The sequence below is a fragment of the Lissotriton vulgaris genome, chromosome 9 (assembly GCF_964263255.1).
Source record: "Lissotriton vulgaris chromosome 9, aLisVul1.2, whole genome shotgun sequence".
Classification (NCBI taxonomy): domain Eukaryota; kingdom Metazoa; phylum Chordata; class Amphibia; order Caudata; family Salamandridae; genus Lissotriton; species Lissotriton vulgaris.
The window spans coordinates 59,756,394-59,774,199 of record NC_141697.1 but is presented as its reverse complement, the minus strand read 5'-3'; positions in this window follow the sequence as shown (position 1 = coordinate 59,774,199).

The following is a 17,806-nucleotide window of genomic DNA, read 5'->3' as shown; positions in this document are numbered from 1 at the left end:
GAAAGTGATCGGTGTGTGTGTGTTGAGTCGTTGGCAATTTAGTTTGTTCATCCCTCTGCTCTTGTGCCCCTGCACTTCAAATGCAGCATACCAGCCGTCAGTATATAACAGAATACATTTGCAAACATGTGTATTTGCGGTGTTTTAATTGAAGAATGACATTTTTATTTTTAAAATGCTTTACAACGGAGATAGCAGAATTCGAACCTGTGTCCCCCACGTATGAACCGGCAGCACCAGGGGGGTTTGTATTATTTTGTTTTCTTCAGAACGGCAATTAACCTTCAAACTGAAGGATTAGGATAACTGCAGCTCAGGGAGTATTCTGTGAGCTGTGCTTTCCGATTGTCGTGTTTGCCTATTGAAAGCTTGTGTACAACTAAGATCTTAGAAAGGTACACTTTTCTGAAGCGAGGTGAGGGACAGCAGCTCTGCTTTTGAGACCTTCCTGGAAGCCTGCACGCAGTCGGGTTTATAAAATATTAAAATATATTTACTAAACCGCCAATAAAGAGACAACATGTTGGACACTGTACACGTTGTAAAAATGAGCACCCCCTCCGAAAATACAAATGCATACCAAACCAGCGTTATGGATTTAATTTTACCATCCCTTGCAAGATGAAATACTGAGGTGACTCTGCCAACATTTGAGCAGAGGCACAACTAGAGACAAATTTCGAGGGGGGGGGTTGGCGCTAAGAACATTTTTTGGGGGGCCTGAATCTTTAAGCAATAGTCAGAGTGGAGCTGCAGGGGCTCTTAGAAGGGGTGAAACAACAACAATGCCTCACTAATATGCAAATGATTTGTGAAGTGCTCGGGTGCCGCTGTGTGTGTGCCCGGGAAGCTGTCTCATCCTGGGCTGTCACACACGATGAAGGTGGGGCTGAAGCCCTTTGATCCCAATGGGCGTTGCGCACCTCCATTTGATCTTATGACATGTCAGAAACCACCCCTTAATTTGCTGAGCCATCTGTTAGAATGTGATTACAGAAACAGTGCGCTTGGAATAGTGTACTGGCATATCAGCAGGTTAGGCTTTAGTGTGCTGATTCAGGCAAACTGCATTTGTGCTTTCCTTTGCCTCCATGCGCTATCAAAATAAAGACAGCCCTTTGGTTGGTTTCTATTTTGTTTTAAACAGTTGAATTTTGCGCCCTTACTCATATGTGGTTGTTTGTAATGTATTTTGTTTACCAATAACAACCAAGCGCATATGTGCATTGTCAATTGAAATAAATGTGGAAAAATACTAGCAGTAGCGTAATCTTTTGCTTGTGGGAAAAATAAATGTGGATAAATACAGAAAAAATGCCCCAAAAATAAATATGGATAAATACAGACGGAAATGGCAAAAAAATAAATACCATAAAACCGGGAGCCCTAGTTACAATCCACATTGCCCTAAAACAGGCATAGAAAGCATAACCATATTTAGACATAGCCCATGCAGTCCAAATAGAGCATGGCTACTTCCACCCGTTCTAAAAATGCACAACGATTTCTTGGAAAATCAGCTTAAGCTGCTAGGGAAACTCCCCTTGCTTGAATATTGATTTATCCAAGAACTCATGAAGTTTTCAAACAAATACCATTCCCTTGGGCTTCTTTGATGACGTTATTATGTCCGACTTTACATCAAACCAGGCTCCTTCAAGGTATAAATATGCCTTCACTTGCCCTAGCAAGCACACGGTGGTTCAGAGCAGTTCGACTATCTACTTGCCCGATGGAGCTCGCTGTTGCAAGTGCCGAAGGACGTCGACCCTTCAGCTGACGCACTAACGGAGAGGCTGCCTTTCTCTTGCTGAGAATCCAGCTCCACTGTTTCCAGGCTCCCCTTGCGGGGTGTTGGGAAATCGAGTCTCGAGACAGAGATACCAGACCTCCTTCATTCTAAAACCAAGGTATGGAGCTGATTAGACCCTAAGAGAAATGGTGGATAGATTCTTGGCAAAAGATTACTAAACGTATACCACACTTACTTCTTCCCTCGTACTAGACCTAGGTTAGGTACATTGGGGTAGGCGTAGTTTAGAAGCACCCGTTGAGTATTTTTATCCATTGTTATTTATGTATGTATTTTATGGTTTAGAAACCACACGAAGCTTTTACAGTATTATTTTATAATACTCTTCTTGCTGTATGCATTATACTTTACAGACAGTATTACGATTGTAGCAGTTCATTTCTTCTGCATGAGAAAGAAGACTGTTCAATAAATACTTTTATTGAAAACGCCCGTCTCTCTATTTCTCTGCACCTCTGATGAAACGAAGCATGCACGATTGAGTGAGTGAAATACTTATCTAATGTTTCCATGACTCTGAAGATACGTTTTTATTCTTGGGGAAACAAAGTTGTCATGTTTATGCGGTTGTCCCTAATCCCTTCTTGTTCATTCAAGAAAGTTTCTAGTGACCTCGGAGCTAGCTGGCACTCACAATTAAGTCTAATATATTCAATAGAGACCTATTCGACCTAAGTCCTACGTCAATTCTATAGGATATATTATTCCAATGTGCAGAGCCTATTGGGAATATAGGAACTACACTACAATACCATAGCCCATACAGGTACAGAGCAGCACACAAACTTGAAGTAAGTCTCACACCACACTTGATCACTCCCATACACTGCAATGAAATCAGAAAGAAACAAATGGAGACAGGGAGCAACACCACCAGCACAGAGAGAAAGAAACTGGAAAATAGGAAAATATGACATCTGTGCACCCATGCCCACACACAGCACAGCCATTGGATCTATACACCTAGTGAAATTACAGCATTATTTACAAAATACCATTTCTGAAACATGCTGGAGACATGTCAAATTGTACAAAAAACACTATTTCTGCCCACACTAGTATTCAATAAGCATGTCAAAAGCAAGCCAACGGTCAGGACTGGGAGAGGGAATTTGGTCCTCCCCGATTGGACCCATCTCAAATGCATGTAGGGTCAATTGCAAAATTAGAATGGTGGCATTCTCAGTAAGAATGACAGACAAGACTCAAAGTTTTAAAAGTTTATAAAAGATTAACAGGCAAATTACATTAGATAGGCCACCAATAAGTTTAGCAGCAAAGCATGCAAGTCATAAGTATAAAGAACTTATTAAAGTTCTATGGAATATCTAGCATAGATTCACTCCATTAGAATTAGAAATGGAGCTTCCAGGGTACAGAAAGTTGCGTCCTTTAAGTTGCGTCCTTTTATACGACTTTAGACAATGGTTCTCACACATTAGTACACAAGTACATGATTCTCAGGATATGCTCCAATGAGAAACAAGCAAGAAGAAACATTTTACTACAGAATACATTTGAAGATTCTCTCATAGTACCAATACTTTGGATTCAGTTCTCACAGTTTACTGGTTAGGTACAGTGTGGCGCAAAGTCTCTGAATAGGTTCTCCATTTATTAGTGCAAAGCTCGCAGTTTTTTATTTACGACAACAGGCAACAATACTAATCATCACGTGGTATATTACCAAATAAATTCAAGATGGAGGATAGTGTAAACTCAGTTGATGGTAGCCTAAGTTCATTTCAAATGCATTAAAAACAAACAAAGGAAAAACAGCTCTCACACCACAAACTACTCATATAGTGATTTGCATTACAACACCATATTTTTAAATACAAATGTGCACACAAACAAGCATTCAGCATAAAAAGTACACCGAAAATGACCTGTCTTCATAAAGAGACAACATAAAACTGGTGCCTTTCCAGGGTGCACACACAACATTTTTCACCAGTTGGCTATTGCAAGTCACCTGGTTGCCAGAAATATGGTGACATGGATCCTAGGTAGGTACCAACTTCCCATCATGTCAGAGAAATGATCCCTGAACTCAACACTGTTGAAACTGCCGCTGCCATGAAGACCGGACAATCAGGTGTCCCATCTGACCCGTGCCTCACGAAAGAACGCCTAGTGAGCAGCGAAGCACCAACACCCATCCTCAATACCTCCATCGACTCAACTACTTGGAAACATGCTACCATCATGCCCCTGTTCATGAAACCACCTACGTACCCAGCCATACTCTTCCACTACAGATCCATCTCCCTCTTACCATACCGACCAAAATCTTAGAGAAACTAAAAACAGATGCATCACCAACCACCTTCCCAACTACCAGCTCCTTGATGCCATGGAGTCCGGATTTAGGCCCAACCACAGTACAGAAACAGCACTCATCATTGCCACAGACTACATCCGCATGATCCTTGACAGAGTAAAGCAGCAACCCCCATTCTCTTGTACCTCTTTGCAGCATTTGGTATGGTCTCACACCCCATCATCATCAGGCTCCTGCAGGAAATTGGCATCAAAGACACATTCTCCATGGAATCTGTTTGTTCTTAATGGATAGAAACCAAGCAGTCAGATTGGCACCTTCTTTATGGAAAGCCCACAAACTCATCCGCGGAGTGCCTCAAGGTTCATTGCTCAGCCCCACCCTCTTCAAAGCTTATATGATCCCTCTGGCCAATGTCGGATCACTGACATAATATAGAATGCCAAAATATCGACCTACCAAAATATTGAGGTGAAAATATACAATGCCAAAATATCGACCTCCTATCTCCAAAACAGGTAAGTACAAAAATATCGAACCAAAATATCGATGTAAAAAATATAGTTAGTCAAAATATCGAATTTTTTTAATGCTTTAAATTAATTAAAATTTAATAAAATAATAAATATAATGAACTTAAACATACTTAAAATACTTAAATAACCTTACAATTAACAAATAATTAATGTAAGTTAAAAAAACATACAAATTGATTTGTTAATACATATATATATATATATATATATATATATATATATATATATATATATATATATATATATATATATATACGTAATATTAATAAAGAAATCACAATATTTTTACCGTAGGATAGCGGAAAGGGTCAAATTTACTATTACCACTCCAGCAAGTGCAACAGTAGGGAAAGCATTGGATAGCGTAGAGGAAAAATTACTATTCCATCTCCAGAGAGTGCAACGGTAGGGAAAGCGTTGGATAGCGTAGGGGTAAAAATTACTATTCCCACTCCAGAGAGTGCAACAGTAGGGAAAGCGTTGGATAGCGTAGAGGTAAAAATTACTATTCCCACTTCAGAGAGTGCAACAGTAGGGAAAGCGTTGGATAGCGTAGGGGTAAAAATTACTAATCCCACTCCAGAGAGTGCAACAGTAGGGAAAGCGTTGGATAGCGTAGGGGTAAATATTACTATTCCCACTCCATAGAGTGCAACAGTAGGGAAAGCGTTGGATAGCGTAGAGGTCAAAAATTACTATTCCCACTCCAGAGAGTGCAACAGTAGGGAAAGCGATGGATAGCGTAGGGGTAAAAATTACTATTCCAACTCCAGACAGTGCAACAGTAGGGAACGCGTGGGATAGCGTAGGGGTATAAATTACTATTCCAACTCCAGAGAGTGCAACAGTAGGGAAAGCGCTGGATAGCATAGGGGTAAAAATTACTATTCCCACTCCAGAGAGTGCAACATTAGGGAAAGCGTTGGATAGTGTAGAGGTAAAAATTACTATTCTCACTCCAGAGAGTGCAACAGTAGGGAAAGCGTTGGATAGCGTAGGGGTAAAAATTACTATTCCAACTCCAGAGAGTGCAACAGTAGGGAAAGCGCTGGATAGCGTAGGGGTAAACATTACTATTCCCACTCCACAGAGTGCAACAGTAAGGAAAGCGTTGGATAGCGTAGGGGTAAACATTACTATTCCCACTCCAGAAAGTGCAACAGTTGGGAAAGCGTTGGATAGCGTAGGGGTAAAAATTACTATTCCCACTCCAGAGAGTGCAACAGTAGGGAAAGCGTTGGATAGCGTAGGGGTAAAAATTACTATTCCCACTCCAGAGAGTGCAACAGTAAGCATTGGATAGCGTAGGGATAAAAATTACTCCACCCACTCCAGAGAGTGCAACAGTAGGGAAAGCGTTGGATAGCGTAGGGGTAAACATTGCTATTCCCACTCCAGTGAGTGTAACAGTAGGGAAAGTAAATACTTCATATATGAATACAAATAAAATAAATAATAATACCAATTACAAATTATTTAAAATACTTAACACTTTTATATAATATATTAATCAATCAATTAAAAATGCAAATAACAATTAATTAATAAAAATAATTACCTACTAATATAAAATATTTACCAATTAACAATAAATTAATTAACAATTAGAAAATAATTAAAAATGTGATAAAATAAAAAAATAGAATTACTTACAATTAAATTACTCCCCACTATATTCCCCTATAAACCCACAACCCACTACATAAACTAAATTAATAAAATTAACATAATTATCAATTAATAAATTAATTCAAATTAATTACCCATTATATGTTAATTAATTACCAATTAATAATTAATTAACTATCATTTCACAATAAATACAAATAAATAAATTAACATATTTAATTATTTATAATTAAATAACTTCCCACCTATTCCCCTATAAACCCACAACCTGCTACTGAAAATAAATTACTAAAATTAACATATTTATCAATTAATCTATTAATTGTAATTAATTACCAATTATATTTTAATTAATTACCAATCAATAATAATTATTAATTAATTCAATATAAATACCAATAAATAAATTAACATATTTAATTAATTATAATTAAATTACTTCCCACCCTATTCCCCTATAAACCCACAACCCGCTACAGAAAATAAATTACTAAAATTAACATAATTATCAATTAATCAATTAATTAAAAATAATTACCAATTATATTTTAATTAATTACCAATTAACAATTAATTCAGAATAAATACCAATAAATAAATGAACATATTTAATTAATTATAATTAAATTACTTCCCACCCTATTCCCCTATAAACCCACAACCCGCGACAGAATTATATTACGCAAAAATTAAACACCATAAAAATAATTAATTAATATAAATAATAAAATAAATATACACTTTTCAAACATATACTAACATAAAAAACACTTTAAAAATTGATATTAACTTACTTACCTCAAATTCGATATTTTTGTAGTCTATATTCTGTCCATTCTATATTTTTGTAGTCTATATTCTGTCCATTCTATATTTTTGTAGTCTATATTCTGTCCATTCGATATTATGTCCATTCTATATTTTTTTATTCGATATTAATGCTATCCTATTCGATATTTTTGTAGTCTATATTCTGTTCAGTCGATATTCTGTCCATTCATATTTTTTTATCGATATTAATGCAAATCGATAATAAAAACTCAATATTTTGACTGTATACCGCCAATTTCATCTGCACACATGACATCAACATCTTCTCCTATGCAAATGACACTCAACGCATACTCTCCCTCTCGGACAAGACCCCAACAAGAAACAGGTCCACTACCTTTATGACTAAAATCACTAACTGGATGAAAACCAAATGTCTGAACCTCTTCATCAATAGGAAGAAGTGACTTTGGGCAAGAACACCTCACAATGGGACTCCAAATGGTAGCCAGCTGAACTCTGAACCTCTCTCACTGACGCCAGGAACCTTGGAATCATCACTGACAACAAACTGGACATGACTGCATAACTCAACACCGTCACTGCACCCTGCTTCCACACCATCAAGCTGTAAAGGAAGATCTTTAAATTCCTCCCAAGCAACACGAGAATAACTGCTACACATGCCCTAGTCACCAGCAAGCTAGACTAAAGGAATACCCTCTAAACCAGGATCACCAAACAACTCACCATTAGACTACAAACCATCCAGAACTCAACAGTCAGACTCCTCCTCAACATCCCACACATCACACCACACCTGAGGAAGCTCTACTGACTCCTGATACACAAACACACTCATTTCAAACTCATCTCACTCACATTCAAGGCACTACACAACTTAGGCCCCACCTACCTGAACAGTTGCATCTCCTTCCACCAACCACCCAGAAACCCCCACTCAACAGTGGTCTTACTCGCAAACATCCCACGCATACACAGATCCAGACAAGGATGACGGAGGTTCTCCTACATTGCTCCTAATTTATGGAACAAACTCCCACTCCACATGAGAGTCTCCTCCCTTCTTGAATTCCACAAAAAGATAAAGACTTGGCTTCTCAATTAACAACCTACCCCGGGCGGGGCTAGACACACAACTGCTCAGAGCCAGGATATCCTCGCGGGGGATAAAACACTTTACAAATACACATAATATAACATAACATAACACTGGAAGTACATGTGTGCCTAGGGAATGGCATCAGAAAGAAAGTCACCTATAGCTTCCCCTTTACAATGGACCCATAATGGTGTCAGGGATTGCATGTATGTGTGAAATGTCTGATGCATTGCCATGGTACCAATGGTACCCCATTGTCACATGTATGGGTTGCAAGTGATGTAGCATATGACTTCTCTTTCCATCTCCTCACCCCCTCCTGATGCCCAACCAATCAGCCACAACAGAGGTACAACAGAGCACAAAACTGAACACAAGGCATTGTTGAGCGCATGTTTTGCATCTTTATGTCGCTCTTCAGATGGAAATCAGTGTGCAAAATAATAGTAGATGAAAATAATGCACGAGGTTAATCACCATGTGGTGGGCTTACATGAAAACCTTTATCACGCACTGTGGCCCCATCCTGGTGCCTATAATGGGCCATAGCCAAGGGATCAGAGTCCGCAAGTGTATGACCAACTGTATATCCCACCTGAGCAGCTGGTTTGGTTTCTGCCGCAGAGAGGTTGGACAGCCTCATGTCAATGATGTAAAGTGTTGTATGTTACAGTCCGCGCTCATCATCCTGAGACACCACTGGTGCACCGCCATTATTCAACAACTGAACTTACCATTAGGAATACACAATATATCTGCCCATACCTCATGCATTTAGCCATGTACATATCACATCTTCCACCTGAAACACTGCTTGGACATCTTCCACTCCTGGATGTCCAGCACCATTCTAAAGGATAAGGCCATTTGTCAAACCCAAGCAACAACTATTAGAACATTGGAATGTTGGGAGCTCCATTGAAAACAATGGAGTGCTCTGGGCTTATAATGGCTGGTAGAAGCCTGGAGCTCCAACATTCCAATGTTTCTTTGTTCACAGCTCTGGCTGTGAACAAAGGCTTCAGGGAACCTGAGGGGATTCCAATCCACTCGCGCTCCCATAAGGCTTTGTTTTTTTTATTAGAGCATTCTGCCCTCTAGTGGCAGAATGTTCTAATAGCCTTATAGCCCTTCGTAGATGGGCTATACCGCTATTAAAGTCCCTCTCCCTTGTTAAAGGCCCTCGCCTTCGGCTCGAAGCCTTTAACGCTGGAGAGGGCCTTTAATAGCCGGTATAGCCCTCTACGGCGGGCTATAAGGCTATAATCCAAACCTAGCTCAACAACATGAACAACATGAATCTGGATGGATTGAAACCCCGATTTTCAACCAAAGCCAAGTCACTCGTCCTCTAGAAACACATTGGCAAGAAAACCATGACAACCTGGCATCAGCTCCTACTATACAAAATGAAACCACTGGCCCAAGAAAGATATTTCACAACTGCTGTTCACCACCTCATACCATGGCATCTGAATGGTGGCATTGCCTTCTTTTATGGCTTCCAAAATGCTACAAAGGCCCCCTTAAGAGCATCCTACATATAATAGTACAAATGTAATAAATTATAGGTGCTGTACATAACAAAAGGGTTACCCAATTAAATTACCTCATAGGGATGAAAGACTCGGCCAAGACTTGAATTTGTGTCCTGCAAGCCATACAGATGTCACCAGCGAGTGCTTAACTTGCTGAGCCATCATACAGGGATGACTGTTGAGCATTGTTTAGAGTTAGGCTGGAGGTGGGTTGGTTTTTCTTAAAAAGTGATGCGAGTAATCTGGTGTGAATATCCAAATTCATAAGATGCACTAAACCTTTGGTATGATGCCACTGCTCGTAGCAGGGTTAGTTCTCAGGCTTCTAATGTCCCAACATAGTAGGTTGGACCATATGAAGAGCATTGGTGTCTGTACTGCTGTAAACACAATCTCGTTCCACCCTAGCCTAGAACCGTTCGATCACGTCCTCTGGCTGCAGCAGCCATTCCATACTGTACACCTGGCTCACCCACTTGACAATGTGAGAGCATCTGTGGTCACTTTGAAGAACACAGAGAAATGTTCTTGCAGTCATCAGGAGGTCTGGACTCAGAACTTTCTGGTATTTGTAGTTCTGTATTTATATTGAAGAGAAAAACAACTACATGTAACTTATTGCAAACAATAAAAATAGGACTAGATGAACTAGTATTACCTGAAATGGGACAACTTGAGATCTCTGAGCAAACTTTGCATTGCTTCAAAGTGAGTTTATATAGTTTAGTGCGTGGTGCACATTGCAGACTTAATAACTTTGAGTCGGTTTTAAACGTTTGCAAAAAACCTCCCCATGGAACGACACCTGGTGGCCAGCTGAACTCTGCCCATCTCCCTCCCAACTGACCATGCCTGCAGCAATGGCATTATCTTGGACAGCAAACTATCTATGAAGAAACAGGTCAACAGAGTCTCATTCACCTGCTTCCAAACCCTACACATGCACTAAAAGATCTTCATGTGCCTCCCAGTCAACAGTAGAAGGACCGCCAAACTATGCCCCCATCACCAGCAGGCTGGACTACGGGAACACAATCTCGGTAGAAATCACTGCACGCCTCCTGAAGAGACTACAGACAATACAAAACTCAGCAGTAGGACGCATTCTCAACCTCCCTAGATGAACACACAGCACCAAAATAAGCTAAACTGGCTCCAAATCCAGAAGATATGACGGTTAAAGATGCTGACCCACACACACACATACAAAGACCTGCACAATGAAGAACCAGCATACATCAACAAATGTGTGACCATGGACCAACCGACCAGACACATACGGTTCGCATCCTTCTTCCTCACAGACACCCCCCGGATCGGCCGAGGCAACAGAGGAGAACGCTCCTTCTCACAGCTCGGGGCCAAAGCTTGGAACATCCTTCCCCTGCACATCAGAACTGCCTCATCGCTCCGGGACTTCAGGGAAGAACGCAAGACCTGTCTGTTCGACTGAACAGAGCAACACAAAGCAGCTAGCAACCACAGCGCCTTGAGATCCTCACTGATGATTTGCCGCGCTCGATAAATGAGTGATTGATTGGAAAGGGAATGTAGGTGTAGGTTTGAGGTAATTTGCCCAATAGCACACAATATAAGTAAACGAGAAAGCTGGGATTCTAGAGGGGAGCAATTCAGCGCGGCAACCAAAGTTACTGCTCTGCACTGTGGTAAGAGGAGAGATCAAGGCAGCTTCATATCTACTAAGATATGGCGCACTGTTCACTTCCCCAGCATTGGCGCTCTTTCAGGCTGCCTAGCCTCTTGTGCACACCTTTACACAATTGTGCACAGGTGAATGCATGATGACTAGCATGGTTTTGGGACTCGAGGGGTACACTTTCAGTACAAAATACAATGGTTAGATATACTTTAAAGCTTTTCCTACATTGTACGTGTGCTGTATAGTGCGGCACACATGAAATGTGTGAAACGTTTCTCCTTATTACCACCTACCTCGAGGAGGTGTAATTTTGGGATGCAAAGCTCTTTCTCCCGTTGTTACTAGATATGTCTTTCCATCAGAAACCATGGGTGGTCGCATGGGAACTTACATAGGATGCTCCTTGATGCAACATAGTGCAAAGTGCTATTTCCATTGCACCTAAGGCTACTTTCCAAACCAAAATACGCTTTGCACTGGAAAGTGCTCAAAGAGCTAATAAAGCTGCCCCAGGTTTACCAGTTCCTTGGTTTGCAACTTACCAGTTAGGCGTTGTGTCTTACCCAGCGAACTGCCATATAATAGTTAACGTAAACCCGCAGACCTTGAAGAGGTGGCAAACAATTTGGAAATGTGCAGAATTGTAGCTACATAGATGGAGGGTGACCCCATGGTATGTTGGGCATTTACAGCCAGTCCTGTTTTTTTTTCTTCATGGCATTCTAGAACTTGAAGTTTTATATTTCCCATTATAAACAGGATCTAAACATCCCAGCACTGAAAGTGATGTTGGCTGCAAAGACAGAACTTCCAGAATGTGTCACACGTCACATAAGGGGATCTTGGCAGGGGTGAACAACCTTTACAACGAAACTTTTACAACGCACTACCATTACAACGCAACCATTACAACGCAAACCATTACAACGCATTGCGGTGGGGGTGCGCTCTAGGATAGGGAATACGTTTAATTTACTATCCAACACCTTCCCTAGTGTCCACGGGGACTGGAGTTGGAATAGTAAATTAAACTTTTCACTATCCAGCACCCCAAAGCGCTATGCGTTGTAAAGGTTTGCGATGTAAAAACCGCGTTGTAAAGGCATGCGTGGTAAAAGTATGCGCTGTAACGTCATACATCCCTTGGCAGGCACTGGGCTACAATGGGTGCATATGCCTCCTTGTTGATACTCAAGATCTGTAAAACACAACCCCGGTATAGTGAATTTTCAAAATGTGTGCAAAGGAACATGTATATTTCATAAGCAAATATTATTCAATTAGTGTTTTTCATTTTATTCCTAAATGTTCATTTATGTTTTAAGTTACAAATAAACATTCCTTGTGATGTGGGCCCAAAGAATTAGGCGAAATAGAGAAATGTGAAAGTGCTAAAAGATTGTTCAAGCACACTTTGTTTCCAACCGTGAGCCCTGGTTGGTTTTAACACCCTACAATCTATAAGCTAAGATAAAACTACATAACTAAATTGCAGTTCTCTCCATAAAATGATATGCAGAGTGATGTACTGTTTCTTAAATAGTGACGAACAGCAGCATTGTTTTGCAATAAACATGTCTGAAATTATCTGTTGGCAGTAATAGTCTGAGCTTCAATTAACTGATATCTGCAATGCCCCCTTCACCCCGCCCACACTCAAGACGCCCCCCGCCCCCTCCGCGTGTGAATCATCCTGTTATTCTTCTCTGCCAGGGCTTCCAAAATCAACACATGTAAACACTGTCTAGCTCTAGGCTGGTGTGGTTCTATCTCAATTTTTACAAGACACTCTGAATCTATCATTAGTTTTTTGAGGTCTCGCCTAGGCAGTGCTTGCGCTGTCTCTTTGAGACATGCTGTATTCAGGATATGTGCATAAAGCTCCACCTACGTCCCACCCATCTTTTTAATTAGCTCCTGTTCCTTTCCTTTGTAAATGGTGGCTTTTCATTGGTGATTAGGCTTTGTAGTCCCTCATTAGTACCACCTTGTCTCTTATTGTAACCTCTCATGAGGACACCCCCTGATGCATGTGTTATTATGCCCTAGGGTTTAATTACAGCCTCAAGGCACTATTTTCTCAAAGGCTTTCAGACAGGACACTCACTTGGTCCTAGATTAGATTGGCAGTGGTTACTTTACTCACCAGCACACCTCACATTTATATGAGACCTTCTGTAAATTTCCCTTCATTAGCTCCACATAGAGTAAAACCTTGCATTTTTTTTCCTAACCCTTGTTAGGGCCTCGTTTCTGGTTCAGATACGTCAATTGTCACCTTCCACCAAGCCCTTTTTTAATCGTAAGTCGTTGGTAACAAACCTGACAACAACTGTAGAAGCTATCCCATTGACCTTTTACCTGTGAAAGAAAAAGGTCCTGTTAGTCAAATACAAACAGTAAATAACTACATTTACCTGTCTTCATCCGCCTTCTCCTCTCCCCTATCACCAACCGGTTACTGAGCATGGGGAAAAAAGGGCAAAAAACAGGTTAGTGGCCCCTCTGGACCCCATCCAGCTATGGGCAGGGGGACCTCTTGGGTACTCAGCTGTCATCGTCTTTTTCGGTGCCTGAGCCTTCCAGGCCCCTCCCTTGTGAGGGTACAAGGGGACCCCTTTTGGTCCTCATGTTTCATCGTCATCATCTGATCCGTCCAGTGCTGCGTAGTCGCGCAGGAGGCTGTGGATCATCTTACGGCACACCAGGGTCGATGCCTCCTTCTTCCCTACTACCAGGCAGTTTCTGGAAAATAGAACATCTTTAAAACAACACAGGAGCCTCCAGAACTTCTGGAGGTCACTTAGTGTGTGTGCCCCTGGGAACAAACCATACATCACAGAGTCCGAGGTGAGACAGGTCATAGGTATCCCGTCCCTAAGCTCCGTGCCTAGGGCCTTCAGCAGGTCCTGTGCATACGGGCACTCCCAGAAAAGATGGAATATTGTCTCATCCGTGGTGCACCCTCTCGGGCAGAACTTGTATCGGTTGAGTCCTCTTGCGTGCATGAAGGCTCGCACGGGAAGTCCTCCTTGGAAGGCCATCCAGGTGATGTCTTTGTGCTGGTTGGTCATGCTCTTGGAAGCAACGTTTCCCAACACTTGGTCCTCTGTGGCAGGGTGGAGGGCACTGATTGGTTCGCTGATGTCCTTTGCTCATATCTTGCATTGGACAAGCTTCGGTGTCCATGTTGGGGGGGGGGGTACGGGACGGCGCTCACCCACTCTGCCCATCCGAAGTGGCTCTATGTTGGCAACAGGAAGAATCATGCCATCAGAAAGCCGACATGGCTATCGTCTTCTGTCATCAGGGTGCTTCTCAGGCAGTAGCACATGCAGACTGCACTCAGGATGGTGGCAATGTATGGCACTCCCTTGCCTCCAGTGTTGTGGGTCTTGAACACCACCAACCTCTTCACCCTGTCCATCTTTGAGCTCCAGATGAAGTAGAAGATCTTTCTTGTGATGGTCTTGGCCATTTGGGACCGCTTGGGCGAGGTACTGGAACACTGGCAGGGTCTTGTTCCGCAGACCAAAGACTTCTCTTCGATCTGCAGCTTCCGGAGGCTCCAGAGTCGCAGCTTCTGCCTTGTCATCATCAGTCTCATTTCCCATATCTTCTCTGCTGCACGTTCTCTGCCAAACCAGACTCCAAGGATCTTCAGGAAGGTCTGCTTGATGGGGAATGGCAGTGGGTCTCAAGTGGGGTCCAGGTTCCGAAGAGTAGGGTTTCCGACTTGGCGCTGTGGATCTACCCTCCTGATGCCTTTCCAAACTCGATACAAGTCCTCTCCAGTTCACTCACAGATGGTCCATCCGCGCAGAAGACATTGTCCATGTAGAGGGAACACTTCACTTCGCCCTTTCCGTTGCTTCCTGGGACTGTCACTCCTCTGACGTTTCTGTTCTGTCTGATTTGTTCATCGAAGAGTTCAATCACGCAGATGAACAGAAGAGGGGAGAGCGGACAGCCTTGCAGCCTAACAGGATGGTAATGGAGTCAGTTTCCCAGCCGCTAACCAACGCCGTGCTACAGATATCTCTATACATTGTGGTCACCACTTCACAGAAGAAGTCTCCTAGCTTCAGGGCTCTGAGTGTCGGTACAATGAACTCATGAAAAACATGTTCAAATGCCTTTTCCTGATCCAGGCTGACCTTGCGGCTCTTGACGTACTCGATCGTGTCCCAGACCAGGGCCGGGCTGTCCACAATTTGCCGACCCAGTACCCCACAATTCTGGTCTGGGTGGACTATCTTCTCTATTACCTTCTTTAGGGGGTTGGCCATCACCTTTGCGAGAATGTTGTAGTCCGCATTGAGGAGAGAGATGGATGTCCGTGAGCCCTTTTCATGTTTCCTCCAGTACGTCATCCACGTCCCATCCCCCGAGCTTGAGTTCGCACAGTTGCTACAGTTTCCTCTGCAGCTTCCTGAATGACTTCCTCTTTTCTCGTGCCGCAGCTCTGCTTGCATCCTGGAAAAAGCCAGGGAACCTGTCCATCCCCCATTCCCACCACTCAACGGCGGAGTAAAAGAGGTCCTTCATGTCTCTCCACTATACATACCTGACTCTGGGGTTCGCCACTTACTCCTCATTTTCCAGCAGTGACCAGTTTAGTTTCCACGATCCTGGGCTGGTGGAAATCTTCTCTGCAAGTTCCCCCTCAAAACCGACTGCTCCGTGGTCAGAGAAGTGGAGGGTGACCATAGAGCTTTGTCCAGGTTTTACCTTTGGGGAGGTGAATAGGGAGTTGATCCGTGAACGCACGGATCCGTCTGGCCTACTCCAGGAAAAATTCCTGGTGTTTGGTCCCATGCTCCCAATGACCTCCCGGAGGGACACCTCACGTCCATCCCTACAAAGTCTCATCCAACTCACCATGCAGTTGAAATCACCACCTATCAGGATGGTCCTGGAGGTCACGAGTTGCATACTGAGCACCCTGAATATATTGAGTCGCTCATTCTTACCTGGGGGGGCATGGACATTGATGAGCCTAACAGGCACACTGGCCCATGAGCCGTCCACGACCAGCACTCTGCTGTTGACCTGCTTGGTGACCTTGTCCAATGTGAAATGCCTCCCCTTGATCAGAATGGCCACTCCAGACAATTTGCAGTTGTTGCCTGCAGACCAAAAGGATGGCCTGTGTGTCCACTGCTGTTCGAGCTGGCTGTACGACTGTGCGTACGGACTCCCGCATTCCTGCAGAAAGCAGATATCTCTGTTCTGAGCAGCCAGGAAGCACAACGTGCCAACCTGTCTGGCCAGATCCTTCATACTTCTGACATTTAGGGTGAACAATGATACAGCCATTGTCTCTGGACTAGCAGTCACGGTCCGGTACGAAACCTACTGGGGTTGAAGCCCTGGGTAGCTCTACTTGGGCTGCTGAGCTTCCTGCTGGTCCGCCCTCCTTCTCCTGTGCTGTCCTCAGCATTTCCGATCAACACCTCTTGTCCCACATCAGGGATCCACTGTTCTGCCACTCCTATGGCCTCAATGGGTCCCATCATGTTCAGCTATTGGTGGAGCTCCTGGAGTGCGCAGTGCAAGGAAGCAACTTCTTCTTCCTCCTCTTCACTCTCCATTTCCTCATAATCTTCGTTGCTGTCGTTGTGGATGATGATGGTGCCATCATCTTCTCTCCTGGCTTTGTTGATCTGGCTTGCCAGGAAGTCCTCTTTAGTTGTTGTCATCGTCCGTTTTCTACCGCTTCCTCGTAGGGCGGGCAGCATTTGCCACATTCCCTTCCTCTGTTTTCTTCTTTGGAGCAAATGGTGGTACTTCCAGTGGGGGCACCTGTTGGTTCTTAGCATTGGCCCTCTTCTGTTCCTCCGCCTCCTCCTTCATCTTTGCACACTTCTAGTGCAGTGTTTTGGTCTGTACCTGACTCCTTGTCTCTTGGATCAAGTCACCTTCCTCACCCCTGCTCTCTGTTTTCACTTCGGGTTGTTTCCCCTTCTTCTTATCCCCTTTTTCCATAGCAGAGTTGTCTGTCACCATCTCCTCCTCCTTGTCCTCTGGTTAGGGCATTGGGTCTTTGTTCCTTGGGGCTTCCTTTGGCAGGGCTGCTTGTGGGTCTCCTTCCTCGTGGCCTCCCTTGGGTTGGTGGACTTCCTTGGCCTGTGCCATCCCAGTTGGTGGTGTTGACTCCTCCACTGTGGCTGGTACTGCCTTGGGGTCCTCTGTATTCTTTGGGCCTGGTCTTGGGGCTGGTAGGTCCTTTGGGCCTGGCCCTTCTGTTCCACTTTTCTGGGTGCTTCGCGGTGTTTTGGCCGCTTGTAGCTTGGCATCCTGCAGGAGGGCGTTTAGCTTGGTGTTGGCTGCTGGGGATACCATCGGTCTGGTGTGTCTCTAGGCTGGGGTTCCTGTTGCTGCTGCTGCGAAGGTCTTTGGCAGGTCAGACTTGGGGCATCGGTAGTTGGTGTGACCCTCTCCTCTGCAGA